The sequence below is a fragment of the Pelobates fuscus genome, chromosome 3 (assembly GCF_036172605.1).
Source record: "Pelobates fuscus isolate aPelFus1 chromosome 3, aPelFus1.pri, whole genome shotgun sequence".
Classification (NCBI taxonomy): Eukaryota; Metazoa; Chordata; class Amphibia; order Anura; family Pelobatidae; genus Pelobates; species Pelobates fuscus.
The window spans coordinates 134,067,004-134,094,872 of record NC_086319.1 but is presented as its reverse complement, the minus strand read 5'-3'; the positions used below and the strand labels follow the sequence as shown (position 1 = coordinate 134,094,872).

Below are 27,869 nucleotides of genomic sequence, written 5' to 3'. Positions count from 1 at the left end.
GTAGTGCCAGGAATACAGCTTTGGCACTACAGTATTTACCAGGGCTCAATTTGTACATTTGGAGCGGTCCATTTGTAGATTGCAAAAATAACACATATCCAGTACACAAGTCTAACTGCAAAATTGTTGTCTGCCACAGAACATTTCTACCTTTTTCGCATGGTTAAATGCAGTTTAAACATTACTGATTAATGGGATACACCTTCTGAAGTTAAACATTGCTGTCCAAGACTTTTGTTTAGTCCAAATTCTTAACCAGAAATCTGATTCCCTGAAGTGTTAAGAAGGCAGAAGAGCCCAGGTACCGAGGTACTTTCAAAGGTAACCCAATTTGCAACAGTGTAACCCCAAAGTATGACCTTTGGTGCCCAACAAAGATGAATTCTGCTTCTTTACTGCCTCTGCAGTACGAGGAAGATTTTGCCAAGTTGTGTTGGGTACCAGAGGATCCACTTTTGCAACGGTTTAACCCCCGAAGGCAAGACGGCACCCATCAAACACCTAAATAAAATTTCTCAACAACCAAAAAGATATACAGTGGGACCTCGGTTTAAGAATTTAATGCGTTCTCCTGGACGTTTCTTATTGCAAAACATTTGTAAACCGAAACGTGGTTTCCCAGGTTTCCCATAGGAATGCATTGAAAACCAATTAATCCGGTCTGGAGGTCAGAAAAAAGTCAAAATGAGCTGGCATGGAAATCAACCCACAATGCAGAACACACAATAAAAGGCATGCAAACGATGAAGCTCAGCTCCCTACCTTTCCACAGCTTGAGAACTGCACCAAAGTCCCAAAACAACTGGAACGGTGCAGCCCTCGAGAAATCTTGAAGGCGAGCATCAGAGGTGGGAGTACGGACAGAAGATAGACGTAAGTCATACAGACACACATAAGACACATACATACAAACAGACAGGCACACATACATTCAGACACACACACACACATGCACACATACACATACAAAGACAGACATACAAAGACACATACATATATACAGACACACACACACACAAAGACACACACACACACAAAGACATAAAATATTTTAGTCACCCTCCTGTTTCCTACCTTTTAGGTGCAGGAGGTGACATTCCCTGGGGTCCAGTGGTGGCTCAGGTGGATGGAAGTCAGCGTTCCCACTCTGACTCCCTCTGCTTCCTCCCGCATGGTCTGTGTGTTAGCTGGGAGGAGTGATGTGCAGTCACTTCCTACCAGCTCTGTATTGTCATCACAGGGGGCCCGGTCACACTATTAAAGCGCCCAGGGCTGACCGGGCTACCTGACAATCCACATCCATCGGGTGGCCCTGACAGTATGGGCCACCCGATGGACCCCTTGGACGGCGGCCCTGGCGGTTTGCCGCATGGGCCGGAGCCGCAAATGGTGGCGGCAGTACCCGGTCACAGGGGTACCTCCGGCTCGCACCCGCCCGCCCACCCAATCTCTAAAAATGAGGAAATCCCTACCGCCCACCTGGAATCCTGAAACGCCCACTAGTGGGCGGTGGGGACCAGGTTGACGACCCATGTGTTAGCTAGTAACTGCCACTTATCTAATCTCTGCAAGAGACTTAAAGAAACACTACACCATTAAATGAACACTATATCATTACTAATACAACATTTTTATTCCTAATGTTATACTGTCCATGTCCCTATTTTTCCCCACATAGTGAATAAAGGGTTGAAAACTGTTAACATACCACTTTCCAGCACCAAGGCTTCCTTGGCACTGGCTAAGTTGCCTCCTCTCGCAATGAAAACCTTGCCAACTGCTGAGCATGCGCATTAGAGCTTCTCCATAAAAAAAGCATTTAATCAATGCTTCTCCATGAGGAATTTAAAAATATTAGATGTTCTCATGTAAAGCAGAGTTAAACTGTTCGCGACCAGGAAGCACCTCTAGTGGCACCTCTGGAAGAAAGCCACTAGGGCAGGCATAGGCAACCTTCGGCACTGAAGATGTTTTTGACTACACCTCCCATGATACTTTGCCAGCATTATATGTGTAAGCGCATTATAGGGAATGTAGTCCACAACATCTGGAGTGCCAAAGGTGGTCTATCCCTGCACTAGAGATTGTCTTAACTTTGCATTATAAACAATGCAAAGTTAAGACAAATTTGTTCTCTGAAACTGAAATGTTTTACATTGCAGGGTTTAGGAAATGGGGGCACTTTACCTAGATCACTTCAATGAGATGAAGTGATCTGGGTGCCTACAGTGTCCCTTTTAGCAGTCAGTGTCTCTTTGACATTTTAATACTAGCAAAGCTTGGTTAAACATGCACCAAACACTTCAGACCTGATAGACCAGAATAATTAAAATTATTTATATAGTGCAAATATAGTCTGCAGCACTGTAGACAAACATTTCGTTCTAACATAACATGTGTGACATACAGGAACAGTAGGTGAAGAAGGCTCTGTCCAAACAAGCTCACAATCTAAAGAATAAGAGGCTCTTGACTGGCCAACCTATTTCCTGGCATGATCAAGTTAAAATGTGTCCCCCCCCCCCCCAAAAAAAAAAAAAAAAAAAAAATAATAATTCACCATTATATTTGTTTTATTTGGCGGTTTTGAAAATATAGTTAACCAAATGGACAATAAACATACCTAACTGACAAATTCGGAAACTTAAATTCAGGCTACAAATGGAAAGCTCAACTTTTTAACAGAAACACATACTTTCACAGTACTTAAAACCAGCTGTGTTCTCCTTTAAGTACAACCCACTTGTACTGATTAAGATGCACCATGTTTCAAGCATTCAGTCCCTATACACAGTCAGTCAAATTCAGCAGCTCTACAAACGCTGATGCACCATAACTAATTTTAGGCACTTTGCTGTTGCTGTCACTCGAAAGAAGGACCAGCAGATAGTTGTATCCTCCATTCAGTAGTTCTGTAGTTTTAGCACTGGTTGGAATTTAAAGGAACATTGTTCATAATATAAAAATTCTGGAAAATGACAGTTCCCTTAAAACAGCACACTTCGTGATTTCAAATGAAACACTTCTATAGATTATGTAATATTCCTGTTGCTTGCAATGATGACTCTATATCAGTGATGGCGAACCTTTTTGAGCCAGAGTGCCCAAACCGCAATACATGCCAACTTTTTTTTCCTTAAAGTGCCAACACGGCAATTGGGTGTGTGTGTGGGGGTGCGTGTGGGGGGGGGGGGGTGTATGAGGGGTGCTGTGTGTGTGTGTGTGTGTGTGGGGGGTGCGCTGTGTAAGTGTGTGGGGGGTGCGCTGTGTAAGTGTGTGGGGGGTGCGCTGTGTAAGTGTGTGGGGGGTGCGCTGTGTAAGTGTGTGGGGGGTGCTGTGCGTGTGTGTGTGGGGGGTGCTGTGTAAGTGTGTGGGGTGCGCTGTGTAAGTGTGTGGGGGGTGCGCTGTGTGCGGGGTGCGCTGTGTGCGCTGTGTGCGCGTGTGGGGGGTGCGCTGTGTGCGTGTGTGTGGGGGGTGCGCTGTGTGCGTGTGTGTGGGGGGTGCGCTGTGTGCGTGTGGGGGGTGCTGTGCGTGTGTGCGTGTGGGGGGTGCTGTGCGTGTGTGTGTGTGTGTGGGGGGGTGCTGTGTAAGTGTGTGTGGGGGGGTGCTGTGTAAGTGTGTGTGGGGGGTGCTGTGTAAGTGTGTGGGGGGGTGCTGTGTAAGTGTGTGGGGGGGTGCTGTGCGTGTGTAGGGGGGGTGCTGTGCGTGTGTAGGGGGGGTGCTGTGCGTGTGTAGGGGGGGTGCTGTGCGTGTGTAGGGGGGGTGCTGTGCGTGTGTAGGGGGGTGCTGTGCGTGTGTAGGGGGGGTGCTGTGCGTGTGTAGGGGGGTGCTGTGCGTGTGTAGGGGGGTGCTGTGCGTGTGTAGGGGGGTGCTGTGCGTGTGTAGGGGGGTGCTGTGCGTGTGTAGGGGGGTGCTGTGCGTGTGTAGGGGGGGTGCTGTGCGTGTGTAGGGGGGGTGCTGTGCGTGTGTAGGGGGGGTGCTGTGCGTGTGTAGGGGGGGTGCTGTGCGTGTGTAGGGGGGGTGCTGTGCGTGTGTAGGGGGGGTGCTGTGCGTGTGTAGGGGGTGCTGTGCGTGTGTAGGGGGGGTGCTGTGCGTGTGTGGGGGGGTGCTGTGCGATTGTGGGGGGGTGCTGTGTGTAGGGGGGGTGCTGAGTGTAGGGGGGTGCTGTGTGTAGGGGGGGTGCTGTGTGTGTATGTGTGTGAGGGGTGCTGTATGTGTGTGTGTGTGTGTATGAGGGGTAATGTGTGTGTGAGAGGGGGTGCTGGGCGGGGGTAAGGGTGCTGGGCGGGGGTAAGGGTGCTGGGCGGGGGTAAGGGTGCTGGGCGGGGGTAAGGGTGCTGGGCGGGGGTAAGGGTGCTGGGCGGGGGTAAGGGTGCTGGGCGGGGGTACTGTGTGGGGGGGTAGGGGTACTGTGTGGGGGGGTAGGGGTACTGTGTGGGGGGGTAGGAGTGCTATATGGGGGGGTAGGGGTACTGCTGGAAATGGTAGGGGTACTGCTGTGGGGGGTAGGGGTACTGCTGTGGGGGGTAGGGGTACTGCTGTGGGGGGTAGGGGTACTGCTGTGGGGGGTAGGGGTACTGCTGTGGGGTACTGCTGGGGGGGTTGGGGTACGGGTTCTGTGGGGGGGTAAGGGATACTGCTGGGGGGGTAGGGATACTGCTGGGGGGGAGTAGGGGTACTGCTGGGGGGGAGTAGGGGTACTGCTGGGGGGGAGTAGGGGTACTGCTGGGGGGGAGTAGGGGTACTGCTGGGGGGGGTAGGGGTACTGCTCTGGGGGGGTAGGGGTACTGCTCTGCGGGGGGGTAGGGGTACTGCTGGGGGGGTAGGGGTACTGCTGGGGGGGTAGGGGTACTGCTGGGGGGGTAGGGGCACTGCTGGGGGGGTAGGGGTACTGCTGGGGGGGTAGGGGTACTGCTGGGGGGGTAGGGGTACTGCTGGGGGGTAGGGGTACTGCTGGGGGGAGTAGAGGTGCTGGCGGAGGTAGGGGTACTGCTGGGGGGGGTTGGGTTACTGCTGGGGGGGATAGGGGTGCTGGGGGGTAGGGGTACTGCTGTGGGGGGTAGGGGTACTGCTGTGGGGGGGGAAGGGGTACTGCTGTGGGGGGGGGAAGGGGTGCTGCTGTGGGGGGGGAAGGGGTGCTGCTGTGGGGGGGGGGGAAGGGGTGCTGCTGTGGGGGGGGGGGAAGGGGTGCTGCTGTGGGGGGGGGAAGGGGTGCTGCTGTGGGGGGGGGAAGGGGTGCTGCTGTGGGGGGGAAGGGGTGCTGCTGTGGGGGGGTAGGGGTACTGCTGTGGGGGGGTAGGGGTACTGCTGGGGGGGGTAGGGGTACTGCTGGGGGGGGTAGGGGTACTGCTGGGGGGGGTAGGGGTACTGCTGGGGGGGGGTAGGGGTACTGCTGGGGGGGTAGGGGTACGGGTACTGCTGGGGGGTAGGGGTACGGGTACTGCTGGGGGGTAGGGGTACGGGTACTGCTGGGGGGGTAGGGGTGCGGGTGCTGTGTGTCGGTATCCCCCCTCCCTCCTTCTTACCTTTAATGAAGTGGGGGGGGGGGCGGCACAGCCATCCCTGGTGGTCCGGTGGTGGTAAGCACTGCAGGGGGAGGGATCTGTGAATCAGCTCCCCTGTCGTCCGCGCGATGCTGTGTGGAGCGTTGCCATGGTAACGCTCGGCAACGCTCCACACAGCATTGCGCGGGAGGACAGATCCCTCCCCCTGCCTCCCGACCCGGAAGCAGAGTAGGCGTCTGCCGTTTCGGGCAGGCAGGTGCCCACTCTGCATTGATGGTGAACCTATGGCCGCGTGCCCACAGAGAGGGCCCGGCGTGCCACAGGTTCGCCATCACTGCTCTATATGGTCTTCAAGTGAAATACACTACCTATTTCACTATCTTAAAGAGAAACTCAAAGCACCATAACCGCTTCAGCTTGTTGAAGTGATTATGGTGCACTGAAGTAGGGGTCAAAAGTAAAATGCCTGACTAGAGACTGTTAAATCCAGACAACTTTACCAATCAAAAATATGGTGCAGTGTTTCTTCTTGAAAGGTTGCCAATACAAAAGGTACTGTAATTCATATGCCAAAGAACAACTCACTGCATGCTATAGACAAAAATCACTGCTTTTACCCTGGCAAGTGCAGTGCTATGAGCGAGCTCGCTAGTACATGCTGCCTATGTTCAGTGAATATAGCCATACAGCCTGATCCTTCTTCCCCATACCTAGCTGCTCCAAGCTCGGCTCAATAACAGCTGATTGGAATCCAGTGTTCTCTATGAGAAGCATTTGATCGGCTGCCGGAAAGCTCATGCTAGGCAACAAAGGAGACGAGCTTAGCTGCAGAAGTTAGATCTACAGCTAAAGCAATGTACATATTCTAGATTTAGGAAAAACCTTTTTAGAAGAATAAGTTTTTAATCACCAGAGTGTTCCTTTAAGATCAGCTGATGCACTTTGCTATGTATGCACTTGTGTCATCTTTGTTTATATCAGTATTTCAAAGAGTATGTTTGATTTAAGAAAACAATCAAAAAATTATCTATGAAATGAGGGTGCTAACCCCTTAAGGACACATGACATGTCTGACACGTCATGATTCCCTTTTATTCCAGAAGTTTGGTCCTTAAGGGGTTAATATACCAGAATTAATCTAAAGTAGCTACAACATTAAAGGAACACTTTAGTGTTAGGACTACAAAGATGTGTTCCTAAAACTAACCTGTTTCTCTGCCCTGTACCTACCCCCATGATGTAAATGGTTAAATAAACAAGCGCTGGGTCTCACTGTGCCTCCTTCTTTGTCAGCCGATGTGGTGGGGCGACGACTTAATGAGCATGCTCAGAGAGCACGGCGTGCATATTAGGCCTTCCCCATAGGAAAGCATGGACCTTTCTGGTATACCGCCACAAGAGGCACTGTTTTACATTGCAGGACTGAGGGGGACAGGGACACTGAACTCAGACCACGTTAACGAGATGAAGTGGTCTGGGAGCCTATAGTGTCCCTCTAATGTGAGGTATTTCCTATACACTACACAAACAATACAAGCAAAAAGTAGTTGATCGTGATAAAAATCACCACAAGTATAGTTAAACAGAGCGCATAAATTACTTTAAAGGGACACTCCACTGCCCAAATACAAAAAAATTAAATCAGTGTTTAATAGATATACCCCAAAATAAAATATGCATGTGTTTAACAGCTTGCAAATGCTACAGATCTCTGAAACCATTGCAAGCCCTTCTTCCCCAGCCTAGACTTTATGTGGCTATCCAATCACAGATTTCCCAATGCATTTTAACGACAAGTCTTTGTAAGGCATGGGCTCTGTGTAATTGCCTGCCTCTTCAATTAGGCTGTTTTCTGACTGACAGCCAGGGGGTATAACAATATTCATTTTTACAAGTGCCAATTTGTATTGAAATCCGCACTTTTTGTAAAATTAAAAAGATGACACTTCACAAATAAAGCAGTTCAGCAAGCTAAAATGTTTAGGGGTCCCTTTAATTATGGTTGATTTAAGCTACACATACTTGCACTCATTTTCTCTCTTTCTTTCCTCACGATTCTGTGTTTTTTTTTTTTACCTTGATAGATCTTTTTACCTGTTTCAAAGGACGCAACCATCAATGAATACAGAGCACACTACTGATGTGCTTATACCATTCTATGTTGGTCAATAAAAATGATTATGTTGAATTTTTGCAAAAGCAAAACTGATGTTAATGCTCTTCTGGGTTTTCAATATATTAATTGCTTAAACATTCTTAAAAAGAGATAATAAAATACAAAACACAGGTGTGGCTGTTTTATCCTGGAAGTATATACCTTGTTTTAATCTAAAACTACAGCCTAGTATATATCAAGTTAGAGATATACCTATTGAAAAATGTATAAATGGTGTGGTTTACTCACAGATTAAAACTGTTAAATTGTATGATATAAATAAACTATTAACACTACCAAAATAGCCAATTTGCAAGAGGCCTACTAGAACTGAAATATTGACAGGTGGATAAAGAAATTGCTTGCAGAACTTTATTTTCTTTAGTAAATTTACCAAATTGTGTTGCAGAAAACAAAATATAGCTTTATAAGTCTTAAAGGGACACTATAGTCACCTGAACAACTTCAGCTTAATGAGGTTGTTTAGGTGAGTGCTACAGCTACCCGGAGCCTTTTTCTTGTAAGCACTGTATTTTCTGAGAAAATGCAGTGTTTACATTGGAAGCTTGGAACACCTCTTGTTGCAGTCAATCAGACGGCCACCAGAGGGACTTCCGAGTTCAGAGGCCCAAAAAGGCCTCTCGTCCGATGCATTCTGGGTGAATGCATCAGACGGGCTATCAGCACACAAAGCACTGTGAACGCGCTTTGTGTGCTGACAGCCTGTCAGCACTGCTGTGGGTGTGGCTTCAGCTGACAGCTGAAGCCCGAACCCACAGGGATGCTGTCTGGCCACAATAGTGGTTGAAGGGGGGGGGGGACGGACCTACTCTCCTCCCCCCCCCCCCGGCCCCCACCCCTGAGCGGTGAGTGGGGGCCCTAAAAATAAGGGTGGCACATACTGCCCCCCCGGCCCCCACCCCTGTGCGGCGGGTGGGGGCACTAAAATTATCAATAAGGGGGGACCTATTGTCCCCCCCCAGCCCCCACCCCTGTGCGGTGGGTGGGGGCCTTAAAATAAAAAATAAGGGGGGGACATACTGCCCCCCCCCCGGCCCCCACCCCTGTGCGGCGGGTGGGGGCCCTAAAATTCACAATAAGGGGGGGGGCTACTGCCCCCCCCCCCCCGGCCCCCACCCCTGAGCGGTGGGTGGGGGCCCTAAAATTCACAATAGGGGGGGACCTACTGTCCCCCCCCCGGCCCCCACCCCTGTGCGGCGGGTGGGGGCCCTAAAATTCACAATAAGGGGGGGATCTACTGCCCCCCCCCGGCCCCCACCCCTGAGCGGTGGGTGGGGGCCCTAAAATTCACAATAGGGGGGGGGACCTACTGTCCCCCCCCGGCCCCCACCCCTGTGCGGCGGGTGGGGGCCCTAAAATTCACAATAAGGGGGGGGACCTACTGCCCCCCCCCCGGCCCCCACCCCTGAGCGGTGGGTGGGGGCCCTAAAATTCACAATAAGGGGGGGGACCTACTGCCCCCCCCCCGGCCCCCACCCCTGAGCGGTGGGTGGGGGCCCTAAAATTATCAATAGGGGGGGGACCTATTGTCCCCCCCCGGCCCCCACCCCTGAGCGGTGGGTGGGGGCCCTAAATACAAAGGGGGTGGGGACCCTAGTTAACCCTCTCCCCCCCCCCCCCCCCCCCCAAAAAAAAAAAAAAAAAAAAAACTTATCTCCCTACCTACCCCCCTCACCCTAAAAATAATGAGGGGGGACCCTTTAACTAAAAACCTGTAAAGAAAAAAAAAATAAGATAAAAACAACTTACCATTCGATGTTTTCTTTCTTCTAAAATCTTCTTTCTTCAGCCCCAAAAAAGGTCAAATAAAAATCCATAATAATCGACTGAATAAAAAAAAAAAAAAAAAAAACCCGAGCGCAAAAAAAATAATCCATCTTCACCCATGGAGGGCTCTGCGCAGACTGAGCTCCGCAGGGCGGGGGAAGGCTTATAAAGCCTTGCCCCGCCCTGCAATTAGGCTAAGAAAACTCTGATTGGTGGGTTTAAGCCAATCAGAGTGCTCTTTGTCATTTTACAAGCGTGGGAAAGTTCTTTGGAATTTTCCCACGCTTGTAAAATGACACAGAGCAATGTGATTGGATGGCTTGAAATCCATCCAATCACAGTGCTCTTTGTCATTTTACAAGCGTGGGAAAGTTCTTTGGAATTTTCCCACGCTTGTAAAATGACACAGAGCACTGTGATTGGATGGATTTCAAGCCATCCAATCACATTGCTCTGTGTCATTTTACAAGCGTGGGAAAATTCCAAAGAACTTTCCCACGCTTGTAAAATGACAAAGAGCACTGTGATTGGATGGCTTGAAATCCATCCAATCACAGTGCTCTTTGGAATTTTCCCACGCTTGTAAAATGACAAAGAGCACTGTGATTGGATGGCTTGAAATCCATCCAATCACAGTGCTCTGTGTCATTTTACAAGCGTGGGAAAGTTCTTTGGAATTTTCCCACGCTTGTAAAATGACAAAGAACTTTCCCACGCTTGTAAAATGACACAGAGCACTGTGATTGGATGGCTTGAAATCCATCCAATCACAGTGCTCTTTGTCATTTTACAAGCGTGGGAAAATTCCAAAGAACTTTCCCACGCTTGTAAAATGACACAGAGCACTGTGATTGGATGGCTTGAAATCCATCCAATCACAGTGCTCTGTGTCATTTTACAAGCGTGGGAAAATTCCAAAGAACTTTCCCACGCTTGTAAAATGACAAAGAGCACTCTGATTGGCTTAAACCCACCAATCAGAGTGTTCTTAGCCTAATTGCAGGGCGGGGCAAGGCTTTATAAGCCTTCCCCCGCCCTGCGGAGCTCAGTCTGCGCGGAGCCCTCCATGGGTGAAGATGGATTATTTTTTTTTGCGCTCGTTTTTTTTTTTTTTTTTTTTTTAATTGCGTCGGTTATTATGGATTTTTATTTGGCCTTTTTTGGGGCTGAAGAAAGAAGATTTTAGAAGAAAGAAAACATCGAATGGTAAGTTGATTTTATCTCATTTTTTTACAGGTTTTTAGTTAATGGTCCCCCCTCATTATTTTTAGGGTGAGGGGGGTAGGTAGGGAGATATTTTTTTTTGGGGGGGGGGGGAGGGTTAACTTTGTATTTAGGGCCCCCACCCACCGCTCAGGGGTGGGGGCCAGGGCGGGACAATAGGTCCCCCCCCCTTATTGATAATTTTAGGGCCCCCACCCGCCGCTCAGGGGTGGGGGCCGGGGGGGGGGGGGGGGACAGTAGGTCCCCCCCCTTATTGATAATTTTAGGGCCCCCACCCGCCGCACAGGGGTGGGGGCCGGGGGGGGGGGACAGTAGGTCCCCCCCCTTATTGATCATTTTAGGGCCCCCACCCGCCGCTCAGGGGTGGGGGCCGGGGGGGGACAGTAGATCCCCCCCTCATTGATAATTTTAGGGCCCCCACCCGCCGCACAGGGGTGGGGGCCGGGGGGGGGGGACAGTAGGTCCCCCCCTCATTGATAATTTTAGGGCCCCCACCCGCCGCACAGGGGTGGGGGCCGGGGGGGGGGACAGTAGGTCCCCCCCCTCATTGATAATTTTAGGGCCCCCACCCGCCGCACAGGGCGGGTGGGGGCCCTAAATTATATTGATAATTATTATTGATAATTTTAGAAAGCGAGCTGAGCTATTAAGAACGCGATTGGTCCAGCGCGAAGCCGTCCCATTGGGCCCCGCGATTTCGTCATTTTGACGAAAAAGGGGGCGCGGCCTAGCGGGGAGCTCGGTGCTGGAACGGAGGTAAGTTTTTAATATAAAAACACCGATTTTTTTTTTTTTTAATGAATGAAAGTTCATATAAAAGCAAGAAGGAAGGCTGGGGGACCTGTCTTTCTTGCTTTTATATGGTGACTATAGAGTCCCTTTAAGTAATGATGTCTGTAAAGTATTTTTTTTTTTTTTTTTTTTACTAAAAGTGCTGTATGGATACGGAAACAGTCACAAATGATTGCTACCAAACACTTTCGAAAATCCCTGTACCTAAAAGGTTTCTATCCCACAATTCATCTCTCGACACTTGAGTGGATTTTGATCGGAGACAATGCTTCCAAATTCTCTCTGTGGGAGTATAATTCCTTGTTGCATGCTTGTAAGCAGACTCTCTTATACGAATATAAATTATTTATATTTTATAATGAATTATGTGAATTTTAATGCTGTAACTAACATGCCAGTTAACACCTCTATAATTAATGTTCTTGATTTGTTTCCATGGTCCTACTTAGAATAGGTTTTATATTAGTAACAGCTTCCTCACTAAGAGTTTATTAAAGTCGATGTGTCATGAACACAAAGTGATGACGGCTTTAAAAAAAAAAAAAAAGCCCGTTTTATTTATCCATAGAGTTATACTGAATGAAATATTAAATGTAAGCTTATCATTTGGGTTACAGGTTGGAAGCATACTCCCAACATTTTGAGGTATGCAAGGTATTGAGTGTGGGTAGTATGCGTTGACTTTGGGGAACAGACGTAATACAAAAATGGTATAGTGAAAAGGGAGCCCAATATCTGGACTGTCACACAAGATTTAGAGCAGATAGATATGTGGCATGTGTAAATATAGTTGCTTATACACACACACACACACACACACACACACCATAGCTGGGTAAGATCATGACATATAAAACATAGATCCAACTACAAAATAAATCAAATATGTTAGCTTAATATATGTAATCCAATCTTTAACCCCATTACTGTTTGAGAGGCATCGCATTCAAAAAGTTAGGGCATGTATATATGTGGAATACCAAAAACAAGAACATTAGGTTGTGTCTAAGAGTAAAATACCCTTAGAAAAGAGAATCAAACGTGGGACTGTTATTTTTATTGTATATGTATATTTTATTTTGTCATATTTTTGTACTATTCCCTGGTGATATTTGTTTTTAATTAATAGTGTCATTTCTCTTATTGTTTCTTTTGTTATTCACTAGTCAGTGTATTTTACTCTTAGGCGCAACCTAATTTTTTCAGATTAGGTATACTCTTTCTTCAAGGGTTGTTAAGAAAGAGTACAAACCGACATACTATCATGAATGACATTCTGGTTTTATATGTTGCCCTTTAACTTGGTTTTAAATATAATATGGAATAAGGCACACAATGTGCATACAGAGGACACCCCTCTATAATCCATCAAGCATGGGTGTTGCATAGATCTATCTGGTGAGTGATGTGACCGACTGGTTTGCAGATAATTACCGTATCTTAGGTTTGCTGCCTCCTGTAGTTTTTGTTTCAGTTATCGAGTATCTCTATGTTTATATGTGGGCACTGACACTAGTTACATTAATTTTCACTGTAATATTACATTTTGAATTCAAATATTCTGATCTGTCTGATTGAAGAACAAATACATATATAGTTCCATATGCAGGGTCTTAAAAGTTATACACCGCAGTCATGACACTACATCCTCCATCACTTTTCCATTACATAGTGTTTCAAACAGGACATAGGTTGGGTTTTCATACCATCAGGGAATTTGTTGACAGCACAAAATGGGCAACCTTTTATTATAGGGGGCGAACAAAAATAATAATATTACACGTTAACAAAATCCATGAAACATTCCAAAAATGTCTCCCTCCTAGACAAGGCGGCTATCAAGGACAAATCATGATCGTTTGAATCTTTTCCCATCAGTATTTTTTTCCCTCTGAAATTGAATAATTTTACAGACTGAAACTTTAACACTTCATTTCAAACCAATAAATGTACTCTTATTCATTAATTCACTAAACAATGAATGGGAGACTGAAAACCAAATATACATAAATGCACGACAAAAAGATGCGACATACGCTAGCATAAATTTTTTTTCCCAACTCATCTATTTTAGCCTTAATTTTAAAGTGATATTTTTAATTCAGGTTACAAGATGAAACAACCTACAAAAATATTCAACTTGCGGGTAACTGATCTGCACAGGCATGTAGACACTGCAAACTGACATTTGTCTTGAGGGATAGATGCCAAATGAGGAGTGTCCTTCACATTTGTGGTCAAATGACACCTAATTTCGAGGACAGAGACTGCAAATGTCTAAGCAAATCAATTGCTGTCCTTGGTTTAGAAGTGTAAGATTTATGAAGCAGAGGTTTCTTCATAACACTAAATACTAAAGGAATCAGATGTTTTCAATAGATATTTTACAAAAATATATTCCCTCAGCTATGGTACTACTTTTAAAAGCCTACAGTACAACACAGTAATCCACTTGTGACCTTGAGGCAGATGTATTTGTAATTTACTATGGAAAATGATGCCTAATGTAATAAAAGATAAGTGAAAACACCAATTAAACGTTGTGCAACTTTCCTTAACAGATTATATGAATATACACATATATAATTAATTTATCCTAGCAGCTCACTATTTTTTTTAATTATTCTATTATATTTCATTGTTATTACTATATATATATGCTTTAATATATGTGTCATTATAATGGTCTAGTCCCTTTTAGGGATCTAAATTAGCATTTAAAAATGGACTTAATCAGTCGCTAAAGGTCACATTGCCTTTGAACAGATTCAATACAGATAGATATCATTTACAAAGCATTCTAGGGACGCTATTTATAGAAGCATACAAACCGACATACTATCATGAATGACATTCTGGTTTTATATGTTGCCCTTTAACTTGGTTTTAAATATAATATGGAATAAGGCACACAATGTGCATGCAGAGGACACCGCTCTATAGTCCATCAAGCATGGGTGTTACATAGATCTATCTGGTGAGTGATGTGACCGACTGGTTTGCAGATAATTATAACAATCTGCAATATGGAGAATCCAGACAACACAATAAACACATTTAACAGTGTTCTTGAACTGGTAACAGTAACGTTCTATTCTACTTCCCGTCCCCATCTCACACACATGAAACACACAAAGGTCGACCTGATCTTCTGGCCTCCTTATCTTCAAGACCTCTACAGCAAAACCTGCATTCATGCACACTAACTGTAGCCATTTTGCCTGACCCTGTAGCCCTAATGGCTAACCGCAATAGAGATTTTATGTAAGAAACGGCCTTTTCGTTAGCTTTAGTCGGTAGGTGCTGATTGTTACCTTTCTGTGCCCGAGCTTGGAGGTCTTGCAGCTATGGATCTGACTGACAGTGCAGGGGGAGGTTGGAGGGCGGAGTTCCAATGGAAAGCCTAAAGAACAGTGACGTCAGCATCACACCCTCCCGAACGTTGTGATAATGGGAGTAGAGCGGCTGCTCCCTCCTCTGAATGGCTCACTGAAGATCACAGGGTGCAGTGAGTCACTGGGATAGGGGCAGCATGATAACGCCATTGGGCTAGCCCTGTAGTAGGAGAACTAGTAAGTGTAATTTAAAGGGACACTGCAGGCATAGAAATAGAGCATCCTATAAAAAGTCTACCCAGATTTTTTATTCTGCTCAGTGTTAGTATTACTTTACAATGTAAAAATATTTTTCATTATACATAATAGTTCGTCGTTTCTAATAATACTAATATTGAATAGGACCTGCTGAATACAATTAGACATGTGTAGTGGATTTAACCCCAATATACTCAAACAAAATGAGAGAGATTACTCCCCATGGAAGCAATTGTCTGGGTAGCAAATGCCTAGCAACTACAGCTTGGTGTTCAAAGAGTTCTGCCTGCATTTGTAAGTACATGACATATGTCAACAAACCCAACCCATCACATTTTTTTAGTGCGAGTAATGACCGTAATCACACCAACTCTTGCAATGAATGGATTTTTGGACTTGTAGTTCAGCACTTGGCAGTTGTTACATTAGTATAGAAACTAAAAATGATAAAGCTGACTGTGACTGATAGTCACACCTGTGAGCTTGAATATCACTCAGTGCAGGACAGGTTGCCATTTTAGCACGCTCTGGCCAGGCATAGCACTTTGGAAGGGGGGGGTGAGGTGACTGATTGTGAGGCTCATACATAGATATCCAGGGTCCAGGCAGTCAGTGGCGTCTCCAGGATTCATATTTAGGAAGGGGGGGGGGGGAAAGGCATGTGCATGGGAAAAAAATTTCGGTTCGCAACTTCGGAATTTCGGAACTTCTCTTGCAGCCGCTTGGTAGATAACTCCCTAATTCCCACGGTATTAGGGAGTTATCTACCAAAAGGCTGAAAGACCTTAGGTCCCCCCCCCATAGACTGCTCACTGTTTAATAGACGTGCCCCAACTCGCAGTATAGCGAGTAGGGGCATAATTTACTAATACTAAGTAATCTTTACTTTACTGAGGTGGCGGATGGTCTCCTGAGGGATCTCCTCCCAGACCTGGATTAAAGCATCTGCCAACTCCTGGACAGTCTGTGGTGCAACGTGACATTGGTGGATGGAGCGAGACATGAAGTCCCAGATGTGCTCAATTGGATTCAGGTCTGGGGAACAGGCGGGCCAGTCCATAGCATCAATGCCTTCGTCTTGCAAGAACTGCTGACACACTCCAGCCACATGAGGTCTAGCATTGTCTTGCATTAGGAGGAACCCAGGGCCAACCGCACCAGCATATGGTCTCACAAGGGGTCTAAGGATCTCATCTCGGTACCTAATAGCAGTCAGGCTACCTGTGGCGAGCACATGGAGGGCTGTGCGGCCCCCCAAAGAAATGTCACCCCACACCATTACTGACCCACTGCCAAACTGGTCATGCTGGAGGATATTGCAGACAGCAAAACGTTCTCCACGGCGTCTGTCACATGTGCTCAGTGTGAGCCTGCTATCATCTGTGAAGAGCATAAGACGCCAGTGGGAATTTGCCAATCTTGGTGTTCTCTGGCAAATGCCAAACGTCCTGCACGGTGTTGGGCTGTAAGCACAACCCCCACCTGTGGACTTCGGGCCCTCATACAACCCTCATGAGGTCTGTTTCTGACCGTTTGAGCAGACACATGCACATTTGTGGCCTGCGGGAGGTCATTTTGCAGGGCTCTTGCAGTGCTCCTCCTGTTCCTCCTTGCACAAATGCGGAGGTAGTGGTCCTGCTGCTGGGTTGTTGCCCTCCTACGGCCTCCTCCATGTCTCCTGATGTACTAACCTGTCTCCTGGTAGCACCTCCATGCTCTGGACACTATGCTGACAGACACAGCAAACCTTCTTGCCACAGCTCGCATTGATGTGCCATCCTGGATGAGCTGCATTACCTGAGCCACTTGTGTGGGTTGTAGACTCCGTCTCATGCTACCACTAGAGTGAAAGCACCGCGAGCATTCAAAAGTGACCAAAACATCAGCCAGGAAGCATAGGGACTGATAAGTCGTCTGTGGTCACCACCTGCAGAACAACTCCTTTATTGGGGGTGTCTTGCTAATTGCCTATAATTTCCACCTGTTGTCTATCCCATTTGCACAACAGCATGTGAAACTGATTGTCACTCAGTGTTGCTTCCTAAGTGGACAGGTTGATTTCACAGAAGTGTGATTGACTTGGAGTTACATTGTGTTGTTTAAGAATTTTTTTGAGCAATGTACATACATATACACTGAAGAAAATTATAAACACAACACTTATGTTTTTGCCACATTTTTTCATGAGCTGAACTCAAAGATCTAAGACTTTTTCAATGTATACTAATCTGTCTAAATCTGTGTTAGTAAGTGTCACGAGCGTGGGCTATAGGCCCAGCCGAGACAGTGGGGAGAGTGTGGAAGTGACAGGGTTAATGACACCAGACCCCTGGTTACCTAATGCTTGTCCCAGCAACCACTCAATTAACCCCTGCAATCCCTTCTACACTAACCCCCAGTACACATATAACTGCCACCACCAAGACTTTAAACCTGGGCGTCTTGGGTTACCCCACGCACAGGAGAATTATAGAATCACAGTTCTACTTTTACTTATCAAACACATTTAATTAACACTTTTTGGTAAGGTGTTTACCTGAGCTCTCCTCTGGAGAGTGAAGCTCATAGAGAACAGAGACACAAGCTGATTAAGTAAACATTTAATCTGACAAAAAAGATTCACAGTGCTGAGTACAAAATACAGAAATAAATGACATACAGATAACAAATTGAAAAACAGTACATAAAATAAAATAGGAGAAAACACAAGAAATTCCTTACATGTAGTTACCCCATATAGGATTCTTGTGGGAGTCTCAGATGGTATAGGTCTCCTAGAAGTTGCTGACCAAAGAAAAAATGAATAACTGAACTGGATAGTCCAGCACCCTCATTATATACATAAACTAGTTATTTCTAAGTGGCCAGACCCCTGGGGGGGATCAGAGGGGGTTGGTCTGGCAGTCTATTGCCCACTCTATGCAATTCCTTGTGTAAAGCTCTGGTGATGGCTATCTAGATGTTTTATGGTCTAGGCCTGGTGCAAGATCAAAGACCACAATAAATGTCATCCCAAGGTTTACAAAAAAACAACTCTTAACATATATCAACACACATCAAACACCAACTCATGCTTTTGGTATGACAGTGAGCACTTCTCCTTTGCCAAGATAATCCATCCACCTCACAGGTGTGGCATATCAAGATACTGATTGACAGCATGAATATTGCACATGTGCAATAAACCTTGCAGGGAGGGGGTGGCACAATCAGATCCATGGTGATTGTGAGGCTGCCTCTCCATCAGGTACAGGGGAGGTCACGAGATGAGAGGTATCTCTCTTGGCGCTCAAGCACTTATACAAACGGACTCATACAAACCCACAGACTGACCCATACACACACAGACTGACACCCCCACACACAGACTGAACCCCCCAACACACATACTGATCCTCACACACACTGACTCATTTACCAGCAGCTGCCTGGATGCCTCTATGCAGAGCTGAGCTTCCTTTTCCTGTCTTTTCTCTACGCTGCTCTCTTTGATCCAACAGGAGCCTGTGTGGCTGGACACGGGAACTTCCTTCTATGATTCAATCCTTCAAAGAAAGATGGAGGTAGGGGTCCCAAAGGACCATCCACCTCTGTGCACTGCCGCCAGGCCAGAGGGCCCATCAGGCAGGTGGGAACTGACAGTACTGCTGCTGCAGCTTGTGAAGGGAGACCCAGTGCTCCTGCTTCAATTTCAATTGGGGTACACAAATGGGGGGCACTGCATGATGTAGGCCCCCCCCCCCCCCCCCCACCTAGCAATTCCACTGCAGGCAGTGTGCTCAAGATTTATGGTTGATGACTACTTGCGGCAAACTACAAGGAGTAAAATAAAATGTCCACTTGGAACAATTTTAAAATGTGGTATGTTTGGCTTAAAAGCCATCACAGAAAACAAAATTGTCACATTAAATGTATTATTATTATTATTATTACTGGTATTTATTTAGCACCAGCATATTCCGTAGCACTTTACAATATTATCAAAGGGGGAGATTTAACAATAAATGAGACCATTACAAAAACTTACAGGAACAATAGGTTGAAGAGGGCCCTGCTCAAACGAGCTTACAGTCTATAGAAGGTGCGTAAAAGGACAGGAGGTAGCAATCAAACAAGGTGGAGTGGTTCAGAGCTGGAGGAGAGAAAAGAGTGTTGCCCTTTAGGAGCGAGCAAGGGACAGGTATGTGAGGTAGAGGTTACTCTGGGAGGCCATAAGCCTTCCTAAAGAGATGTGTTTTGAGGCACTTTTTAAATGATTGAAGACTAGGGGAGAGCTTGATGGTCGTAGGCAGGCTATTCCAAAGGAAAGGAGCCACCAGCGAGAAGTCCTGCAAGTGTGAGTTGGCTGTACAAGCAGCAGACAGGATATCTAATATTTGCAACACTCCATTTCCTCTCTCTGATCACCACTTATCGTTTTCTCTCAAGTACCCCCTCACCCAACAATCTCAGCCTAACCCCCCTCAACTCAGGAGGAACCTTAATTCTATTGACTTCCAGCAGCTTTCAGCTAATATTGATTCACAACTGATATCCATCCCTTCCCTCTCCTGTCCCTCACTGGCCATCTCCACATATAACACTACACTTACCTCTGCCTTGAACGCTGCAGCCTCATTCCAAATATGCACCTCGAGGAGGGCACGCCCCCAACCGTGGCATACTAAATCAACACGCTACCTGCAAAGATGCTCCTGTTGTGCAACCCAAGCAGACTATCTCCATTATAGATTCATATTCTGTTCATACAGCGCAGCCCTTGCCCTCGCCAAACAGTCATACTTTTCCTCTCTCATTGGTTCATGCACCCGCAATCCCAGGCGTCTCTTTGACACCTTTAACTATCTTCTTTGCCCTGCCGTGGCCACCCCCCAAACTAACTTTACAGCCGATAGCTTTGCATGCTACTTTACCGACAAGATTGAACAGCTAAGGAAAGAATTCTCCCCTTGCCGTTCTCTTTCTCAACCACACGTTGATCATGCTTTTCTTGCCCTTCAGATGTTCTCCCCGGCCAGGGCGGGATTAACATAGGGGCTGATGGAGCTGCAGCTCCAGGCCCAAGCCCATGGAATCGGCCCATTGATTTAAAAAAAAAAAAAAGAATTTTTTAAAAAAAATTTCACACACACACTGCTCTTAGGGATTCCACCTTTCTTTTATTTTATTGGCACAGCCAGTATTTGACGCTGCCTGGCTGGTGCCAATATTGCCGTGATACTGGCAATACAAATGCTGGTATTTTTCTCAGTATAAACAAGAGATTACTCTGCAATACCAGCACTGGCCAGTAGGGGTCGCTGTATGTGGAGACAGGCAGGGATAGGAAGTTCCAGCATATCCCTCCCTGCCTCTCTCTAATCACTGATCTGCAGGGGTGCGGCTACAGAGAGTCCAGTCAGCAACTCCCACCCTGCAGAGAAAGCCTACAGCTCAGGGAAGTAAGGGATGGGGGAAAGGACCCCGGCTACTGAACAAGAGGTGGCTGCACTTCTCCTTTCCTCTCGCCCCACCACTTGTCCGCTCGATCCTGTCCCATCTCACCTTATCAGATCTCTCTCCACTTGTCTCGTGCCTTCTTTAACACACATCTTCAACTGCTCTCTCTTCTGGTGTTGTCCCTGCTGACATTAAACATGCCACTGTAGTACCTATCCTGGAAAAAAAACATCCCTTGACCTGTCCTCTCCCTCTAACTATCGTCCCATATCCCTGCTCCCTTTTTCTTCAAAGCTTCTGTTAAGACTTGTCTTTACCCGTTTGTGTTATGATCTTGAGCAGGTCAGGTAAGAGACTTTAGCCAGTGTTAACATCAGAGGTGTTATTGGGGAGTTTTGACATAATAGAACACATCAGGATAATTTATAAATGAAATAGGGAGAAGGAAAATAAGAGAAACAAAGGTTTAGGCAATACGCCCTATATAGATAATAAACAGAATGTAGGTAGAAAAGAGAAGCTATAGATGAAAGTATAGGTTGACTATGGAGGGACAAGTATAAAAGAATAGAACAGAACGGAACAACAAGGTTTCAGGAATATAGGAAAAGAAGACTTTAGTGAATCAGCCCCCTCTTGGAAGGAGTACTGATAAAATATGGAAATAACACTTTTTAATAATAGAGGCAAAGTCCAGATTGGTATTATGCAAGGTGGTGTAAATCTGATTGGCAGGATAAAGCAGAGTAGAAGTGTAGGTTAGGCTGTGTCAGGTATTCATCCTCACATAAAAATTTGGTTAATGGCATTTACTGTCCTGACAGGGACAGTTGTGCCGAGCAACATTACTGTCCTGACAAGAAAAGTTGTGCCGAGCAGCAATCATGCTCATGGAAACCTGGTAAATACTTTTGGGGTCAAAGGCCGGTCATAGCCAATCAAACCCACAGGAGGATTTTGTGCTGAGCAGCAATAAAGCACCTGTAAACCTGGTAATTGCATTTGGGGTCAAAGGCTGGTTACAGCCAATCGGATCCACAGGAGGGGTATTTAAACCCAGCTCTCCTCTTGCCCATTGTGTCATGTATATGGTTATCTGAGAGTGTGTTCCTGATCTTGATTTTCTGGTATTTGGCTTTGGCTTTGTTTTGACTTCCCTTATATCTGGTATCCTTGACTTTTGGCTTTCCCTCATCTTTGTGTCTGATTCTGTGTCCCTGACCTCAGCTAGTATTTTGACTATTCTTGGAGACGTTAAGTCCGGCCATTCTAAGGTCCGGTTATACGTTTTCCTTAGACCTAGGTGTGACACAGTACTGCATGCTGGATCAACTTGTAATCCTGACAGGCTGGTTTGGAGCAGGACGGTATAAAGCTGGTTTGCAGGATAAAGCAGGATAGAAGTGTAGGTTAGGCAGGTTTGGAACAGGTTGGTATAAAGCTGGTTAGCAGAATAGAAGATTGGGTCCACAGGAACGTTTACAGAAGCCAGGAACTTTCAGGATGAGCATCAACTTCATTGTAAAGGCCCTGTCTTGAGCAGGGTGTATCCTTTTATAGCAACTTAATTAGTCCAGGCAGGTGAGGATGATGAAGGTGAAATCCTAGGTTAGTGCTTAGGGAGGCCACTAGTAGTGCAGAGCTGGAACTAGTTATTAAAGAAACAGGAATAAATGAACATAAACTTGGATGTCAGGATAGGATCCTGACAGTATATCTCACTTCCTCAATTCCAAGTATTTCCTTGACTTTCTTCAATCTTGCTTCTGTCCTCTCCACTCTACTGAGACTGCTCTTATCAAAGTTACTAACGACCTAATCGCAGCTAAATTCAAAGGCCACTACTCCCTACTAATTCTTCTTGATCTCTCTGCTGCCTTTGACACCGTTGATCATACTCTCCTTCTTCAAACTCTTCAATCACTCAGTCTCTGTGACTCTGTTCTCTCGTGGTTTTCCTCTTATCTCTCCCAATGCTTATTCAGCGTCTCCTTTTCTAATGATACCTCCTCCCCTCGTCCTGTCTTGGTTGGAGTCCCCCAAGGCTCTGTCCTTGGTCCCCTTCTATTTTCTCTTCATACTGCCTCACTTGGCAAACTTATTACCTCATTTGGATTCCACTACCACCTGTACGCTGATGACACCCAGATACTGGATGTCCTCCCACTTTCTGAAACTCAATCTCTCTAAAACTAAGCTCCCTGTCTTTCCTCCTCCTAATACTGATCCTCCTCTTTCGCCCTACCGTCAAGTTAGTGGTATCCACATAAGTCCATCCTTCAACGTGCGCTGTCATGGCGTCATACTTGATTTTGGCATCACTTTTGAGCCTCATATCCAGTATGTTGCCAAATCCTGTAGATTCTATCTTAAAAACATAACCTGCATCCACCCCTTTCTTATGCGGGCTATGTTTTTAAGATGGAATATACAGTATTTCGTAACAGACTGGATGTGAGGCTCAAATGTGAGGCCAGAATCAAGTATAACACCAAGACAGGGCATTACAATAAAATGTATATTTATATAAAGTAGACATGACAGGCTATCCTTTAAAGCAGGGGTGCACAATAGCTAGATCCCCAGATGTTGCGGAACTACAACTCCTATGATGCCTTGAATAACTCTAGAACACCTTTAGAATAGCAAAGTGTCATGTGGGGATATTTATGGGATAATAATAGTAAACAGTTGAGAATTGCCCACTATTTCAATTCTCAGATCCCAAAGATCATTATCGTGTAAGTGAAATGTATTCCATATAAATAAAATCACAATTTGTTATAAAAATAGATAAAATTTATTGTGACAATTTAAATAATAATAATATGTAACATGCGTGATAATAATCAATGAATATTCAGTATGACATGAGTATGCAATACAATGGCAATACACATTCCAATGGCTAACACAGCAATTGTCAAGACAATGATTTATGATGGGCTTCACAGAGACACTTTCTTTCACACAGCTTGCAGCATAAGGCCATAAAAACTTTAACAGTTAGAATAACCCTTTCAATGCTGGCTAGACCTCCTAGGTAATTAAGATCTATTCTCATGTAATTTTAAATAAAATAACATTTAAACCAGCTCATTAGTCATTTCCTGGAACCATCCAATAAGAGTAATCTACCATGTTCTATAAGCAGAATTTTAACTTGCCTAAACAGATATTTTATCTTATTTTAGAGCAAATCAATACACCTGGATAAATATCGATATGCTAACATGTGATAAATCACATAAATACATAATTATTCTAATTCCATCTGCAGATTGGAATGGTTATAACTATATACTTCTTAGTTAATAGAAAAATGGATACAAGGTGTATTAAACAACAAATATTAGGGGCTGGCAGCTACATACATTCACAAGCGTCTAAAATTGAGTGGTAGCTCAAAAGAATATAAAAAAGTATGTGCGCTCAAGAATAGATGTTTGGAAAAAATATGACTATTGTATTTATTGAGATACAACTCCTCTACAATAAATATATTTATTTAAAAGAAATCAAGGGAAACATTAAATAAATAAAAAATCACAATGTGTGCAAGGATCCACTATAATAAACAATGTACCAATGAACTCTCTCTTTTGAATATGTAATACAATACAGAGTGGAATGTAAATAATTTATCACCTAACTCTATATTGTGGGTACAAAGTGTAAAATAAAGTATCAAAACAGCTGCCCAAAAGATCAAATAATAACATAAAAAAGCAACCACAAAAAAACATATCTATAAACAATAAAAGAGTGACAAATATATAGAAAATATATAAAAAGTAAATAAACAATTATAAAAGTACCTGCCTTGGTGTGGGCCCCCCACCGAGGTAATGGAAGAAAAAAAACCAGAAAAAAGGGGGGGTTGAGAGGGAGTTCTATGCCGCCGGCATCCAACCCACTTCAAAAGGGGTCCGTCGAGGAACGATGATATGCACCGAGGTCGGGATCTTCAAAAAAGACCGCGTTGAAAGTTGTGGCAGACCACCCACAGAGACAGCTGGTAAGTCACTCACAGGTAGGAGATGTATACCGCGGTCGGTATCTTCTAAAAAGACCGCGGTATACTTTGGATGGAGCAGCCTTGACTGTATACCCGCCAGTCCTCAACTTCCCAGTGTCAGGAGTCTATAGACACAACACCCCTCACTCACCTCAACGAAAAATAATATGTGGTAAAAGGAACAAAAATTGAAAATAGAAAACAAATAAAAAATGGAAAACAAATAAAAAATGGGATAAATAAACAATAAAAGGCAGCCGAAAAAGATCAAGCGGGACCAGCCACACATGCAGTCACGTCTACGCGTTTCGTCCCGCCCACGGGACTTTCTCAAGACTCTTCTTAGTTAACTAAGATTTCTAAATATCGAAATCTGATCGTGATTTATCCAGCCATATATCATGCTATTAGAAAATTTAGATTAATTAAATGAAACCAGTTTAATTACCAGTTATAGAGATGTTCTCATCAGATGTTCTCAGGCAGCTAAGTGTCAAGGAATGTTTGTCATGGATCTCTTTCTCGCTCTGACTCACTTGCTTCTTTTTGACTCCTTCTGCTTACTCTTTGCTTCCTGCTACCTCTCTCTCTTCCCTTTGTCTTAACTTTTAAAGGGAAAAATTATCTGTTCGTCACTAGGTGATAGACCAATAGAAAACTGGAGGTGTGGTTACCTTCCAGATGGCAATTTAAGTATTTGGTCTATAGAGGGCAGTCTGGTCCCACTAAACATTCCTATCCAGGAAAGAGTTAACTTTTCCTGGTGGCTATTTTGACGGATAGAAATCTTGTGTCTTTTGTTAGATTGAAAATAACAAAATGGAGTCTGCTCTGTCAGAGTGACTCTGACAATATACACTTTAATTTCTATCATAGCACAAAATGTCTGCCGATATAAATACCCTGACATAACCCCCCTTGTAGTGCATTTCATAGCAAAATTAATGTAGCTTATGAATAAGCACTATGGAAGTTACCAGACATATTGTGCATTCACATCATTTCTAACGTAGGGCCGTGCGTGGAATAAACATTTTTTTATATTTTTGTACCTGTAAGTGTTTTGAACTTTACACTTAGTACAATCAACCATAATATCATTATTATCATATCATACCCAATAACAATTTTAACATGAATGAACCAATCAACACGAGCAATAAGGTCAGTATCTAGCTCAGAGTACTTAAATGTGTCCACAGAAATGTTATCTTTCCTGATTGACATTTGGATAGTGTGGTTGGGCTTATGGTCCAGCAAGAACTTTAGATTAGGATCTAGAGGTATATCTAGATTCTGGAAGGGATCCACCATCTCAATAGCACTTTCAATGACGTCAGTGTACACTGGGTATAGCGTAACGTCACCGATGGTGATACGAGAGTCGTGGGGTACCTTGATCAGTGAGACAGGTGCTGGTAAGGCAATTACTTTATTAGTCACCTGGTCCCTGGGAAAAAAACTCATGTTTTTAAGCCACGTGCTTACCAACCATTTATCTTTTACTAAGATAGCATGTAGTAACGCATTACTGTCAGTTTTTGACATAGTTACTTGAAATGTTTCAGAGCCATGTGTAAGGTACTCGATCCCACGCAACGCATTGGTAGAATCGTACACAAAAGGTTTTCCATCACATTGGAAATTATTGTCTTTGAATTTTTCATAGACATTCAAAATGGGTATTGAATACCAATCTGGTATCCACGGTTGAAAAGCCAAAACGTCTGGGGTTTGGACTTTTACATGGATATTTTCCTTCCATGTACCGACATTGTAAATTGTTTTCATTTGAAAAATGTTTTTGGGAGTTACAGATAGACTTGATCTGTTATCTCATATTCCTTTTTCGTTGTTTTTAAATCGTAAAAGGTCTTAACCCCTGTCGCTGCTTTTTCTAGATTCTTTTGGGCAAAAGCAAACGCATGCTGTAAATGTTTGCGCAAATCTTCGATATACTGATGCATAGTGGCAGCATTGATCAAGTTATGATCCGAAGTACGATATAGTAAATGCTGTGGTAAAGCCATCTTTCTTCCTCTCATCAATTCAAAAGGTGAGAATTTGGTAGCAGTGCTAGGTGTAGCTCTAATCGCCATTAAAACTAGGGGCAATTTAATGTCCCAGTCTTTACCAGACTCCTTAACATACTTCTTCAGAATATTAACGATAGACTGGTTATATCGCTCTACCCCCACGCTAGACGCAGCGCGGTATGCAATATGTAGCTTTCGTTTAACACCCAGAATGTTCCACATCTTAGCCATTACTTCACTGGTAAAATGACTACCTCTGTCTGACTCAATTCTTTGAGGCAGACCGAACCTGGAAAAGACATGGTTAATCAACAAAGTGGCGCACACGGTACTCGTGTTCTCTTTTCAAGGCAAGCACTCTATCCACTTTGTGTACATACATGTAACGGTTAACATGTATTTGTTACCTCTTGAAGATCTTGTTACAGGACCTATGAAGTCAATTTGAATATCAGACCAGGGTAATGGCACCCCCCTCTTCTATAGTGATGCACGATGGGTTGGACCATGGGGTTGATATTGCGGACAAATCAAGCATCCCTGACAGTATGTCTTAACATCTCTTAACATGTGTGGCCAATATGCATAATCACGCAATATCTCATATGTGATCTTATCACCACGATGTCCAGATGTAGGTGCATCATGTGCGTGTTGGAGCATTAACCCTCGGTATACAGTTGAGACTACCCATTGTTGAATACCATGTTTAGAAGTTCTGACCAGCAACCCATCCATGATACTAAATTGGACTTTATATCTCATCAAGATTCGTAAATCTTCATTATCTTTGCAATCCTCATCGGTGATGGGATTGGCAGTAGGGTCTTCTATATGTTTATAGAATATACCTATGACAGGATCGTTCTTCTGACTGGTAATCAGGTCCTCACTAGGAGCTTCTTGACTCCATTGCACGGCATTTAAGTCGGCATTATCTCTAGCCTGTCGTCTAGTTATGGCTTCAACATGAATTGAACCCATAAGATCATCAATGTTTAGGGTTTCACCATTGATGGCTGCTTGTTTTGCCAGTGAATCGGCTAAGTCATTACCATCCTTGTCAATACCTTCTATTTTAGAATGGCCTTTGGTTTTCTTCCAATATATGGTTAAACCATGTTCCTTAACCAGTTCATCAATTTTACAAAACAATTTCCCATGTTTAACAGGTTTGTTATTGCTTTTCAGCATTTGGTTACGTTTCCAGCTAGGCAGATATTCGACGAAACTGTTGCGAACATAGTTGGAATCAGATATGATAACAAATTATTTGATACCATATTATATTACCATTTGAATGGTCTTATATACTGCACA

At 44.7% G+C, this 27,869-nt stretch overlaps 1 protein-coding gene across 1 annotated transcript in view; it reads right to left on the bottom strand.

The window, feature by feature from the left end:
• VDAC1 (voltage dependent anion channel 1) overlaps window positions 1-14,884 on the bottom strand; it is a 49,899-nt gene extending 35,015 nt beyond the window's left edge. Inside the window, exon 1 of the mRNA XM_063447485.1 lies at window positions 14,778-14,884. The gene's annotated coding sequence lies outside the window, so the exon portion shown is untranslated. The remainder of the gene's footprint in view (window positions 1-14,777) is intronic.
• Between the last annotated feature and the right edge of the window lie 12,985 nt (window positions 14,885-27,869).